Below are 14,018 nucleotides of genomic sequence, written 5' to 3'. Positions count from 1 at the left end.
TCAAAGTGAAGAGAATAAGCTAAAAACATCCATTAGTAATCAGAACATGGAAATTATGAAGGATGAATCTAGGAAAATTGGAAATTGTCAGAAATGAAATGGAACGCATAAGGATCAATATCCGAGGCACTAGTGAACTGAAATGGACTGGTATTGGTTATATTGAACCTAATATGGTTTACTATGCAAGGAATGACAAATTGAGGAGGAATGGTGTTGCATTCATCATCAAAAAGAACATTTCAAGTCTGTCTTGAAATACAGTGCTGTCTGTGATGGGATAATATCCATATGAGTATAAGGAAAACCAGTTAATGTCATTATTATTCAAATGTATGCACCAAATGCTAAAGCCAGTGATGATGAAATTGAAGAATTTCTAATGACTGCTTCAGCATGAAATTGATCAAACATGCAATCAAGATGTATTGGTAATTGCTGGCAATAGAAATGCAAAGGTTAGAAACAAAGAAGAAGGATCAGGAGTCCATGATAAAAACAATGCTGGAGATCACATGATAGAACTTTTCAAGACCAGTGACTTCTTCATTGCAAATACTTATAAAAATAGCATGAAAGACAACTATAGGCATGAACCTCACTGATGGAGTATACAGAAATCAAGTTGACTACACCTGTGGAAAGACACGATGGAAAAGCTCCATATCATCAGCCAGATTTTAAAAATTTATTCTGTTTTAAAATTATTTCTTAGGCCAAAAAATAATTACCTTATTAATTTTCATCCTTTCTTCTTTATGTATGTAAAAGCTTAGAAATATAAATTTTCTATTATATATGGCTTTAAATGCATTCACAAGTTTTTTGTGTATTATATTTATTATCACTTCTGGTTAATTTCTAATTTCTATTAAAATGCCTTTTTGATCTACGAGTTATTTAAAATTGTGCATTAGTATTTCCAAATCCCAATTGGAACTTTTCAGTTACATTTTAGAACTTTTTTTTTTTTTTTCCTCACTGAATTACATTGGAGTTACAGAATATATTCTGTATAATAACCCTTCTTTGGTTTTAGTTAGACTTAGAGAATATGTTCTGTATAATAACCCTTTTTAAGTTTTAATTAGAGTTAGAGAGTATATTCTGGATAATAACCCTTTTTAAGTTTAGTTAGAGTTAGAGAGTATATTCTGGATAATAACCCTTTTTAAGTTTAGTTAGAGTTAGAGAGTATATTCTGGATAATAACCCTTTTTGAGTTTAGTTAGAGTTAGAGAGTATATTCTGGATAATAACCCTTCTTAAGTTTTAGTTATGGAGTCCTGGTAGTGCAATGGTTAAGTGCTCAGCTGCTAAATGAAAGGTTCAGAACCATCAACTACTTTATGGGAGAAAAGACATGGTGAACTTCTCTACCCTAAATTTCGGTCTAGGAAATGCTGTAATGAAGCAAATCTACTCTGTTCCATTGGGTTGCTACGAACTAGAATGCCTTGACTAACCACACGTTTATTTTAAGTCTTGGGCTGTAACAGAGCATGCTCTTCATTTGCAAACCACATTCACTCTTTAATTGTTGAATCCTTTCTGCCTATAATATCAAGATTTCATCATTTAAATATTATAATCCAGTACGAATTTATTTATTTTGTTGTTCAGCTTGTTTCACATTCTCACAAACATTTGGTATGTTTTATATTTTAGCCATTCTAATAGGTATGCAGAGTTCTGGTGTGGTGCTGTGGGTTAATATGCCAGAATGCAAAGCTCATCAGCTGCTCCTCGGAAACCCTATACAGGGTTCCTATGGGTCAGATTGACTCTATGGCACTTAACAACAACAACAAATAAGTATTTAGCAATATCTTACTGTAGTTTTAATTTTCAATTTCCTAATGAAATGATGCTGTGCATATTTCATATGCTTATTTAAGCAGGTTTTCCCTGTGATCTAAAATTTCTGAGGAACCTAAGAAAAGACATTGATTTTTAGTTTGTTCAGCTATTGTTGTAAATTGGGAGTGACAACTTCCAAGTTCTTTGAATGTCAAAGCTGAAATGAAGTTATTCTTCCATTTATTCCCCCTGTAACTCTCATGAATATGCTAGATGAGTTTACAAAGAGTAGACTGTATCATCACTTCATGTTTCTCATTTGCAAGACAACCTATAACATCATTTCCCATTTTTCTGGTCTCACATCTCCTTTTTTCTTTACCTAAGAAAAATAAACATTTTGATCTTCTCAGAATTCCTTTCGTAAGACTTAAGACAAAAAAAAAGCTTCCTCTTTCGTAGCTTTTATGATTTTCTTTTCATATCCCTGATAATTTGACGTTTTGCCATAATATACCTAGATTTAAGTTTTCTTGTATTTTTTTTTTTCTGCTTTTTGCTTAGTGTACTTGTTCAGTCTGGGAATTTGTCTTACTCTAAGTTTTGCAAACTTGTTTTAGTACTTTAAGTACGTCCTCTCCTACATTCACTTTATTCTTCCCTTTTTTGTTGCTGCTAATTGCTCTGACTCATAGTGAACCTATATAGGGCTTCTGAGGAGTAGTTTGTGGGTTTGAACCACTAGCCTTCCAGTTGGCAGTTCAATATTTATCATACAGAGCCACACTAAGGCTCCATTCTTTCCTTTAGATGCTACTAACTAATGTGTGAAGGAGCTCTGGTAGTTAAGTGGTTATGAATTGGGCTGCAAACCTCAAGGTCAGCAGTTCAAAACTATCTGCTGTTCTGCGGGAAAAAGTTGAAGTTTTCTGCTCCTGTCAAGATTTACAGCTTTGGAATCCCTGTACGGGGTCACTATAAGTTGGAACCAACTCCACAGCACATCACCACCACCACCAACTAACGTGTGGTGCTGTAGGTAGGCACAGGACCACATGATTGGTTTGAACCATAAGATCAGTGGTTCAGATTCACCAGCTACTCCTTGGAAACCCTATGTTGTTTTGCTATGAGTTGGAACAATTTAATGGCAAGTAACAACAACAATTTACACCCTCGGAAACCCTGTACAGGGTCGCTATGGGTCGGACCCGACTCAACGGCACTTAACAACAACAACAACAACAACAACAACAATTAATTGGGGAGCTCTGTAATTCTGTAAGATAAGCATTGGACTTCTAACAACAAGGTTGATGGTTCTAGACTACCAGCCACTCCCCAGAAAAAGATGAGGCTTTCTATTCCCATAAAGATTTAAAGCTTCAAAAGTGCTATAGAGGGTCATAACTGACATACAGTCAGAACTGACAATGGTGGTGGTGGTTGTGGGCTGTGGAGTTGTTTCGGCTCACAGTGACCCTGCACAAGGTTGCTGAGGCTGTAAATCTTTATGGGAGCAGAAAGTCTCGTTTTTCTTCTGCAGAATGGCTGGTAGTTTCAAACTACTGACCTTGAGGTATAGCAGCCCAACTTAAAACTAATATACTACCAGAGCTCCTTGTACTTAACAATAATTGATGGTTATTGGAAACTCTAAAGTCGTTTCTTTCATATCTCTTAATTTTTTCTTTGATACTTTTCATCTCTTTAATTCTTTGTGTTGTGTTCCTCGGTTTGATTGTCCATATTACTAATTCAATTTTAAATCAGGTCAATTCAGCTTAAATCCTGGTGTGGCATTGGAGGATAAGCACTAGACTGCTAGCCACAAGGTCAGCAGTTCAACACACCAGTGATGCCCACTAGAGAAGTGATGCCCACTGAGCTAGAACCCACTGAATAGCACTTAACAACAACAACATTCATTTTAAAATCATCTTTATTTGTTGAAATTTTCACTTAATGTTGAAATTTAAGCCAGAGAGCCCAACCTGTTTATAATGATTCTGTAATTGCTATCAATTATTAAACAACTATTAAACAAGGCCACTACTATTCATTGCATAGCAACCCAATCTGCTGCCTGTGGTATTTTGATCCCAGTAGGAAACAAACAGCTGTGTCTTGCTCCAGATGGCAGCTGCCTGTGTTGCTTTGAATGTGTGTTGTTCTCCAGAACCCACCCAATAATGCTGTTCTCCAAAAGTCCTGCCACAGTTCTGCCTCCTGAAATTTCAGAAACCTGATTCTGGAGACTGATCTTCAAACTACAAGATTAGCAGTTCAAGCCTACTATCCCCTCCACTGGAGAAAGATGAGGCTTTCTATTCCTACAAAGATTTAGAGCCTCAGAAATTCTCTCTATACAGGGTCACTGTGAGTTGAAGCCAACTGATATAGTCTTTAGCAAGAGTTGTGCTTTGCTCAAAGATGGCTGCTGACTGCCTGGTTTTAAATGTGTGTTGCTCTCCAGTGTTCTGCCAATCATCTTTGGATTAACCCTGAATTTGTCATAGTATTATTTCCTCGGATTTTAAAAAAATAACATTTCTTCTATAAATGACGGTAGTATGCTTTCAGAAAAATGCTGTTCCTCAGAGTTCAGAGTTTAGATGTTAGTTCAAAGTTTGGAAAAATTTTCTCTTTTTCTACAGTGTAATTTTATGGGTCCATCTCTTTTTATTCTTCTAAAAACCTGTACTTTAATACATAAAGATCTGATTAGATCCAGTGATTACCAACATAAGCTAATGGAATACTCGGCTCTACTGTGTTTATTGGTATAGAGGTCAAATCCTCATCTTACATCTATAGCTGGAATTCAAATTGATGTGTTTGGTGATCATCTGGCCAATTCCTAAAATATGTTAAATTTAGGTAATACTATTTCACTGAGTATTTTTTTCTCCTCTGAAGTCACTTTCTAGCTGTCTGATCTGATGATTTATGTTAAAGAAAATTTTCAAGCATTTTGGGTTCCTCCTGCATTTTCTGAATATCCTTGCTTCTCTTTTCCACCCTATGTTGTACTCATTGAAATGATAGACTCTAAAATGAATGGTGGCTTGGAACCTGGTTACTCTCTACCCAGCCTATTTTGTGTGCCTGGATTTAATCTGGTTAATCCTAGACACATATCAGAGGAAGGACAGCTATAAAGGGATTTGGTTCTGATTGGTACTAACTCTGGTCTTTGAATCAAGAAGCAGATAATAGAGAGTATGAAGAAGTATCTCCTTACATATTTTCAGGAGTGGATTCAGTGTAATCAATTCAAGATCATGGCATTGTTTTTCATTGCAAATTTTGTACTACTTCCAGATTATGTATCAAATTGAATATTGTCTTAGTTTTTGATACTATAGAGAATTTTCATTACGTCTTTATGATTATTCAGTGAACTGTTAGGAAGGTTGTGTTGGAAATGGATAAATACATGAATTTGAACTTGAAATCAATTATTTTAATAGACTAAAGTGATGAATATACAATACCTACAGGAAGAATTGATGCATTTGAGTTACAGAGTTGGAGAAGAGTGTTAACATTTCCATGGACTTCAAGAAGAACAAACAACTGTGTGTTGGGAGAAGCACAGCCAGAATGATCTTTAGAAGCCAAGATAGTGATTCTTCCACTCGTCTACTCCACACATATTTTCAGGTGGGACCAATCCCCTAGAGAAGGATATCATACTTGGTAAAGTGGACGGTCAGCCAAAAAGAGGAAGACCCTTAATGAGATTGGTTGGCACAGTGGCAGCAGGAATGGACTTGAGTGTGAACACAATTGTGAATTGGGTAGTGTTTTGTTCTGTTATGCTTAGGCTCAGTATGAGTTGGAACCGACTTAATGTTGGAAGTGACTAGATTGTGCCTAACAACATAACAACAAAGGGAGTCTCGGGTTTGTTTTCAATCACTTTATTCCTATTAGCAGACAATTTCAAATAGCACTGAATAGTCATGTTTTACTGTGCTCTTTCCTTTTTTAAATTGATGAGATATGTAAAATTGTGACAGAATTTACAAAAGATACTTATGTAGATTCTCACTACTGTATACAAGTATATACTAAAGCATATCATCATAATAATCGTTACATGGCTTTTTTAAAAAGAAAGAAAACTTAAAGAGAATCTGTGAGAATGTTGTGGCTAAAATTTATGAGGAAATAATTCAGCAACAACCAGGAAGTCATAGCAATACTTTCTTTAAAACTTAGTCTTTAAGAGATTCTTTATTGTATTCTATAAGGTTTAATACTTGAATTTGGTTTTCTTTCTCTAATAAAGCTTCTCCTTTAAAAATTATAATTAAGTAGAAAACTACACTTTTTAGGATGGCATCCCATAAGGTATGTCTGGATGTTGTTGTTAAGTACTGAGGAGTCGGTTCTGACTCATAGCGACCCTGTTTAGGGTTTCTGAGGCTGCAAATCTTTATGGGAGCAGAAAGCCTCATCTTTCTCCCATGGAACAGCTGGTAGTTTTGAACTGCTGATCTTGAGGTTAGCAGCCCTATTCGTAACCACTATGCTACCACAAGTAAAAATTTGAAACCAAGTAGCCACCTGTCTGCAGGTTGCAGAGCACCCTAAATGACAACTTATACATGAATTTTTGGTAACAAGAAGAGCAGGTATCCTGAGTTCATTGAGTTGTGTTTTTTTTTTTTTCATTTTGATAAATCAAATTATTTAATATATGTTCCAAATAGTTGTCAGTGAATTACTGATTAACACAGGTAATATATTTTATTTTTCTGTTTAGATGGATCAATGATACTTAACCCCCCTCTGTTTATATTGTGGTATTTCCCAGCTTGTTGCATTTTCAGCTTTATTGACAACATGAGCGAAAGTTTTCATAAGGTGGTTTTTTTTTTTTTTTTTTTTTCCATGAAGGTTGTTTTTACTAAGGTTTATGTTCAGATTACAGCTAAGTGTTTCAGGTATTACTTCTTTTGGAGACAGCCATCACATTCTAGGAGATATTTCAAGAGACAGCAATGATTTCACAACTATTGGGGTAGCAGAGCACTCCTATTGGGCATTTAATACATATGTTAAGCATATCAGGAGGTTCTTAGGGGAAAGAAGCTAAATGACAATTGGTTATAACTGGTTACAAATGGTTCTCCTCTATAAAGTGATTATCCTGGAAATCAGGTACAAAGAAAAGATGTATGATTACTACAGAGCTAGAGGGAACTTGCATCCAAGTCCATTCTTTTTACTTAGGATAGGAATTGGGGAGCACATATCAGAAGGCAAATAATTCTTTCAGAAAAAGTAGCTACATGTTATGTTTTCTAAGTGTGGTAGTAATGCTAATGCGATTCACTTATTTTTTAAAAAATCAACAAAAGAATATTTTTAGATGTCAAATCTATGATATTAGCGACTACAGGAGATGCTTAGCAATTGAAGTTTCTTCTTTTCACTCTTGGGGTTTTCTTTATGAATTTTTCTGGGATATTTTCATTGTGACTGTTTTGAGTTCTGTATGATTGTGAAAGCCATATTCTCCCAGTTCTCATCCATTTCCAGACATCTTGAATCCTCCAAAGGGACACTGAGCAGACACCACACTAGAGCAATTCACCCACACTGTCCCAAGCCTGCAGTGCAGAGGAGACAGTCACAGCTTTATCAAGGTCCTTAGTAAAGATTTCTGCTGATAAACTGTAGAGAGTGTTGTTTGCTCTCTTGATCACAACATCTAAAGATTTAAACTTTATGATTTGCTCAACTGGCCCAAATATCTCCTCTTTGGCAATTAGCATCTTATCAGTAACATTAGAAAAAACTGTGGGCTGGATAAAGTAGCCTGTATTCCCTCATGGGCCTCCTCCACATTCCAGTTTGTCCCCTTCTTTCTTCCCACTCTCAATGAGGTTGATGATTTTATCATATTGCTCCTTGTCAATATGAGGGTCTTGATATACTCCTGGGGTCAGAGGATTTCCAAGAACATACTTCTTAGTCCGCTCAGTGCTCCTTCAGACAAACTCATCATAAATTGATTATTTCGCCAAAAGCCTGGATGCAGCTATACAACAATGGTCCTGGTGGTAGAACAATCCCTGGTGTGCAAATTCAACGGCATTGTCCAAGTCAGCATCAGCAAACACAATGCAGGGACTCTTTCTACCCAGCTCCAGGGTAACCCTCTTCAGATTGCTCTTCCTAGCAGCTTCTTTGATCATTTTGCCAACCTCTGTTGATCCTGTGAATGCTGCTTTGTTGATGTCCATGTGGGAAGAAATGGCTGCTCATACGGTAGGCCCATAACCAGGCACAATAGTCATAACTCCTGGAGGAAACCCTGCCTCTTTTATTAAAGATGCCACATGAAGATATGTGAGAAAAGTTTGCTCTGCTGGTTTGGCAATCACGGTATTTCCACAGCTGAGAGCAGGCCCTATCTTCCAAAACAGCATAACCTACGGGAAATTCCAAGGAACGATTTGCCCACTTACACCAATAGGCTCATGTCTTGTATAAGTAAAAAATTGGACAATTGGTATTGTCCGGCCCTTGATCTTGTCAGCCCAGCCTGCACAGTTGTGTGGTGTTTTTATGCAGCCTCCTAAATCCATAAGATATGAATTGGCAAATAGTTTTCCACCATTCATTGACTCCAATATTGCCAGCAGCAGGCAATCAGACAGCTTGCATATAAGTCGTCCCGTTTCTGAAGCAACCTTAGTACTCCATGGAGAGCCAATCTGAAAAGCTTGTCTTGCAGCCTTCACTGCTTTGTTAACGTCTTCCTTATCACCTACTTCAACCTCACAGAGTTTCTCCTCATTTGCTGGATTGAAGACAGAAAATTTCTTGTCACTCACTGAACTATGCCATTCATTGTTTATGAAGATCTTAGTGTGTTGAGTCTTCAAATTGGTGAGTGGGACAGGTAACCCTGGAATGGCTGAAGATGATATTTCTGCAAAGGCTCCTGAAATACAGGCGACAGGCTCAGCTTCTGGTCCTTCATAAGGTTTTGAGTACAGGTTTAGTAATGTCTGGATAACTTTTGCTAAGTATATTTTTATGCACTTAGAATCAACAGATCTTAGCCAATATTAAACTTTCATTGACCTTTAAGTATCACATAGTGAGAAAACGAAACCCCTGTGGCCGCCAGTCTACCACCTTTGTGAGAGCAACGTGTTCCGTTTCTAGCAGAGGACCTGCAGGTGGGAGGCATCAAGGCATATTTGTCGAATGAGTGAATGATGTGTTTCCTTGGACAATGAACTTGCAAACAAATGTTGTAATGCCTGTTACCACGGGCATCCCAGACATTTGAGCACTGAGAATTGTTGGGAGCAGAGGACTCTTTATTTTTAGCAACTGGATTGAGTTAAATAACTGCTTTTCTTGTAGGTTGACATAAATTTTTGCTGAAATTTTTTTTTTTTAAGTTATTATATTTTTTAGTATTTCTTTTTCTTTCTTTTTTTTTAAATGTTTTATTGTGATAGTTTACATGGGAGAACATTTGTTTTACATTCATTCTATCGTATATTGTCTCATTGCCATGGTTACAATCCCATCCGTGCAATCCTTCCACTGTACCCCCTAGGTCTTCAGCACACAGTCGCTCTCCCTCTCTGGATCTAAAGTCTCCAGCTGCTCCATCGCTCCACGTCATCATCTCTGCCTCCATTTCAGGCATCACTGCTTCTCTGGGTAGGGTCCTGCTCTCTGCTCTTCTCCCTTGATGGTCCTAGGGACCTCCACTCCTAGGCTGAAAAGTTAATCACTCCCCTCCTTGCTATAAAACATCTACCTTTACATTTCCAACCCTCACAAACAGTCCTGATAGCAATTATTCACTATTGTATCACAAGAGACCCGTCTGTATCAGCTCCGCCTAGACAGATTGTATACTACTCACTGGAGATTCTACCTTCCTCCAGGCCCTCTGGATCTAGGTTCCCTCTCGAAAGCTTGTAAACCAGTCACTTCTTGCCTTTGTAGCCCCCCGCGCCCCATTTTGGGTAGCCAATGTCCAAGTTGCCCATCCCTGTCTACTCTGTGTGTTGAGGGGGGTGGGATTTGCTGAATCTTGAGTGACTAATAAAGAGTCATCTTCCCTGTGTTCCCTGAATGCCTGCCTGACTTACATTTTTAGAGACAGCATAGTGGAGTTAAGAAAGTTTGGGAACATGGCTCTGAACTTACTAGTTATGTGACCTTTGCGAATTGCCTTTATCTCTCGGTTGCTCATTTCCTCGTGGACAAAATAGGATTAATAATACTTCAGACTCTTGGTGTGATGTAGGATAACCATTAGACTGCTAACCACAGACCAGTGGTTCAAACCCACCAGATGGTTCTTGAAAGCCCATAGAGGGTTTCTATGAGTTGGAAACGACTTGACACCACTTAACAACAAGCAGCAACTTTAGCAACTGGTATTTACCTGAGCACATGTTTTAGAAGTTTAAGGGAGCAGTAGTAAAGCATGTAAGGAGCTCAGGTAGCATAGTGGTTACGAATTGGGCTGTGAACCTCAAGGTCAGCAGTTCGAAACTACCAGTTGTTCTGTTGGAGAAAGATGAGGCTTTCTGCTCCTGTAAACTGCTCGGAAACCCTGTACAGGATCCCTGTGAGTTGGGACCCCCTCTGTGGCACATAACCACCACTACCAGTAAACCATTTGGACTCCTGGTGTAGCAATGTGGGATAAGTCCTGGACTGCAAACCACAAAGTCAGTATTTCAAACCCACCAGACATTCCTGGAAAACCCTACACAGGATTGCTATGAGTCAGAACTGACTGGATGGAACTTCACAACAACCACAATGTATGAAAAGTATACAGCAAGCATACATGTAGAGTAGGAATTATTACAAATGCAAGGATGATTAAAAAAAAAAATCCTCACTACAATTATATTAAAATGCCTGTCCATGTCCACTGCTGATGACAACGCTGAGCGTTCATGTGAAACGGTACTGTCGAATCAATGAGTGACAGTGGGGCAAATCATTTACAAATCAGCCATGGCTCTGTGTATGAAGTAACCCATGGCAGAGTTGGGTTTCAAAAAGTTTGTGGGTGATGGGTACCACAACATCTCATGGAGGAGCACAAACACTAGATGCTTGAACATCTGCAAACAAAATTTAGACTGATATTCGAAGGGAGGTAAAGTTTCTTTAAAAAAAAAAAAATCATTAGTGGTGATGAGAGATGGATTCATCACTACAAGTCAGAGTAAATGGCAGAGAATGGAACGGAAACATCTTTAATCTCTGACCAAGAAAAAGTTCAAAAGTCAACTATCAGCTGGAAAATTGATGATTATAGTTTTCTTGGCTACTCAAGGACTGGTAGTGGAACACTATTAGGAAAAAGGTTTAGTACTCAACATTGCTCAGTACAGTGAGATGCTCACTGAAGAGCTGACTCCTAAATTTCAGATTAAATGCAGAGGACTGCTATCCAAGGGCATTGTGATCTTGCATGACAAAGCACATCCTCACACCTCTGCCCTCACTGTTATACTCTGCGAAAACTTTGTTTTGTGTGTGAAATGGATAGCCTCCCTATAGTCCTGATCATGCTCCACTGGACTTTCACCCTGTTTCATCCTTTGAAAGTAGCCATTTGAGGATGAAGACTTACCTCTGATGAAGTGAAAACAGAGGTGCACTTGAGGCTCACAGCTCAACCTCAAACATTTTAAATAAGGGAATATGAAAGCTTGTTGACACATAGACAAAGTGCATTGAAAAGCAAGGAGATTTATGTCAAAAAGTTATGTGTTTGTCTCTTCTGACATCCATTTTGGTCATTTCTCCTTTCTTGTCTTCTTAATGACCTTTTGCTTTCTTCCTGCATGATGTTCTTGATGTCATCCCACAACTCTTCTGGTCTTAAGTCTTTAGTGTCTAATGCATCAAATCTGTTCTTCAGATGATTTCTAAATTCAGTTTGTATATGTTCAAGGTCATAACTTAGCTCTCCTGGACTTGTTTTAATTTTCTTCAGCTTCAGTCTGATTGCATATAAGCAATTCTACAGTCTGCCTCTGGTCTCGTTTTAATTGATGATATGGAGCTTTTCAACCATCTTGCCACAGATGTAGTTAATTTGATTTCTCTGTATTCCATCTGGAGAGATTCATATGTATAGTTGTTTTTTATGTTGCTTTAAAAAGGTATTTGCAATGAAGAAGTCCTTGGCCATGAAAAATTCTGTCATGTTATTTCCAGCATTGTTTCTATCACCAAGACCATATTTCCCAACCATTGGTACTTTCTCTTTGTTTCCAACCTTTGCATTACAATCACCACTGATTACCAGTACATCTTGATTGCATGTTTGATCGATTTTAGACTGAAGAAGTTGGTAGAGTTCTTCAATTTCATGGTCACTGGTCTTAGTGGTTGGTGCTACTAAATTTGAATAATAGTTGTATTAACTGGTCTTTTTATAGGCATATTATCATATTATGACAGCATTATACTTCAGGACAGATCTTGCTTGATATGTTCTTTTTGATGATGAATGTGATGCCATTCCTCCTCAATTTGTCATTCGTGGCATAATAAACCATGTGATTATCAGATTAAAATGGGCGAATACCAGTTCACTTCAGTTTACTAATGCCTAGGATATCGATATTTATGTGTTCCATTTCATTATTGACAATTTCCAATTTTCCTGTATTAACACTTCATACATTCCATCTTCCAGTTTTCAATGGATGTTTACAGCTGATTCTCTTCATTTTGAATTGTGACCCATTAGCAAATGATGTGCACCATTCACATCATCAAAAGTCAACTCTACTTTGAGGAGGCAGCTCTTTTCCAGTCGCATTTTGAGTACCTTCCAATGTGAGGGCTCATCTTCCAACACAATATCTGATAATACTCTGGTGCTCTTCCTCATGTTTCAATATTCAGTGGTATGGTGTTGACAGTGTTTCATAAGGTTTTCAGTAACTAAATATTCACAAATAGTCTATCTCTCCTTCTTCCTAGTCTATCTTCGTCTGGAAGCTCAGCTGAAACTGTGGGTGACCCTGCTGGTATATGAAATACCTGTGGCATAGCTTTCAGAATTACAGCTACATACAAGCCACCAAAGTAGTACAAACTGTAACAGATGAGTGGAAGCTTCCTATCTTTGGCAAAATGAATTGCTTCAGAAAGTGGGAAAAAAATGGGGCTGTCTTTCATATCTGGCTCCACAAAGGAATCAGACAACAGTCACAACAGAGTCTCAAGTGATCCAGGAACTTCGTAAAAGCAGCAGAAGTGGTTATGAGCAGATGATCCCACAATAAGTCTTGAAAGATGAAGTGGTCCAAGAACAAATTATTAAAAAGCATTTCCTGAAAGTAAGAGAATACATGGAGAGACTCAGAGTTTTTTTTGTAGTCTTGCAAGGTCTCTAATTTCCCAAACTCAAGCACCTCCTTTATTGCCATCTACCTAGTTGAGTTCCTTTCTGATTATCCTTCATTGTACACCCTGGATTGTTTCACAACTTTCCTTAACTAACTTTCTGTTTGGATGTTGCCACATATAAACTTGTCAGTGTGCTCAGGAAACATTTTATTTGGCAGAGTTCCTTCCAGTGTGTACTTCAAGCACATCCTAAGGGCTTTTGGCTGCATCCATCTGTTCGTTTGGAAGACCGGATTTCAATATGTTGGTGACTGGACTTGTGCACATTCTGTTCTGCCTTTTACAACTCCTCCTACAGTAAGAATCTTCCTCTTGGAATTTAGAAAGGAGTCCAAGACTTCTGTGTTTTGTTCTTTTTAAATGGTTTCTGCTTCTGTTGTGCTCTGTTTGTTTTCAGATGCTGCTTCTCTTTTGGGGGTAGGAACGGAGCAGACTGATCCTGCCGTCCACGTTGTCATTTCCCGAACCACAGGATCTTGTTAGAGGTTGATGCAGATGAGTTGAAGATGGCATTTGGATAGGAGGCAAAGAGATGTGTTTTTGTCTGGCTAAGCTAACCTTTCCTTTGAGGATCTTCAATTAAGTATGTACACAGAGAATATAACCTGGGAACCAGGAACTTCTTAGGTCACTATATGGGACTCCCTTAGGGTTACCTGAAAAATGTGACAATATCATTTTGGGCTAGCTATTAGCCTGTGGCTTATAATGCAATGTCCTCTATCTTTACTTTTTCCTATAAAGCAACATGACACAGTAACCAACAGTGGTTAGGCTTG

General features: G+C 38.0%; 1 pseudogene; it reads right to left on the bottom strand.

Moving 5' to 3' along the window:
- Positions 1 to 7,261: 7,261 nt before the first annotated feature.
- Positions 7,262 to 10,042, bottom strand: LOC102821891 (annotated as a pseudogene).
- Positions 10,043 to 14,018: the final 3,976 nt, after the last annotated feature.

The sequence above is a fragment of the Chrysochloris asiatica genome, unplaced genomic scaffold (assembly GCF_000296735.1).
Source record: "Chrysochloris asiatica unplaced genomic scaffold, ChrAsi1.0 scaffold00029, whole genome shotgun sequence".
Lineage (NCBI taxonomy): Eukaryota > Metazoa > Chordata > Mammalia > Afrosoricida > Chrysochloridae > Chrysochloris > Chrysochloris asiatica.
This window is presented reverse-complemented; position numbering and strand designations above follow the sequence as displayed.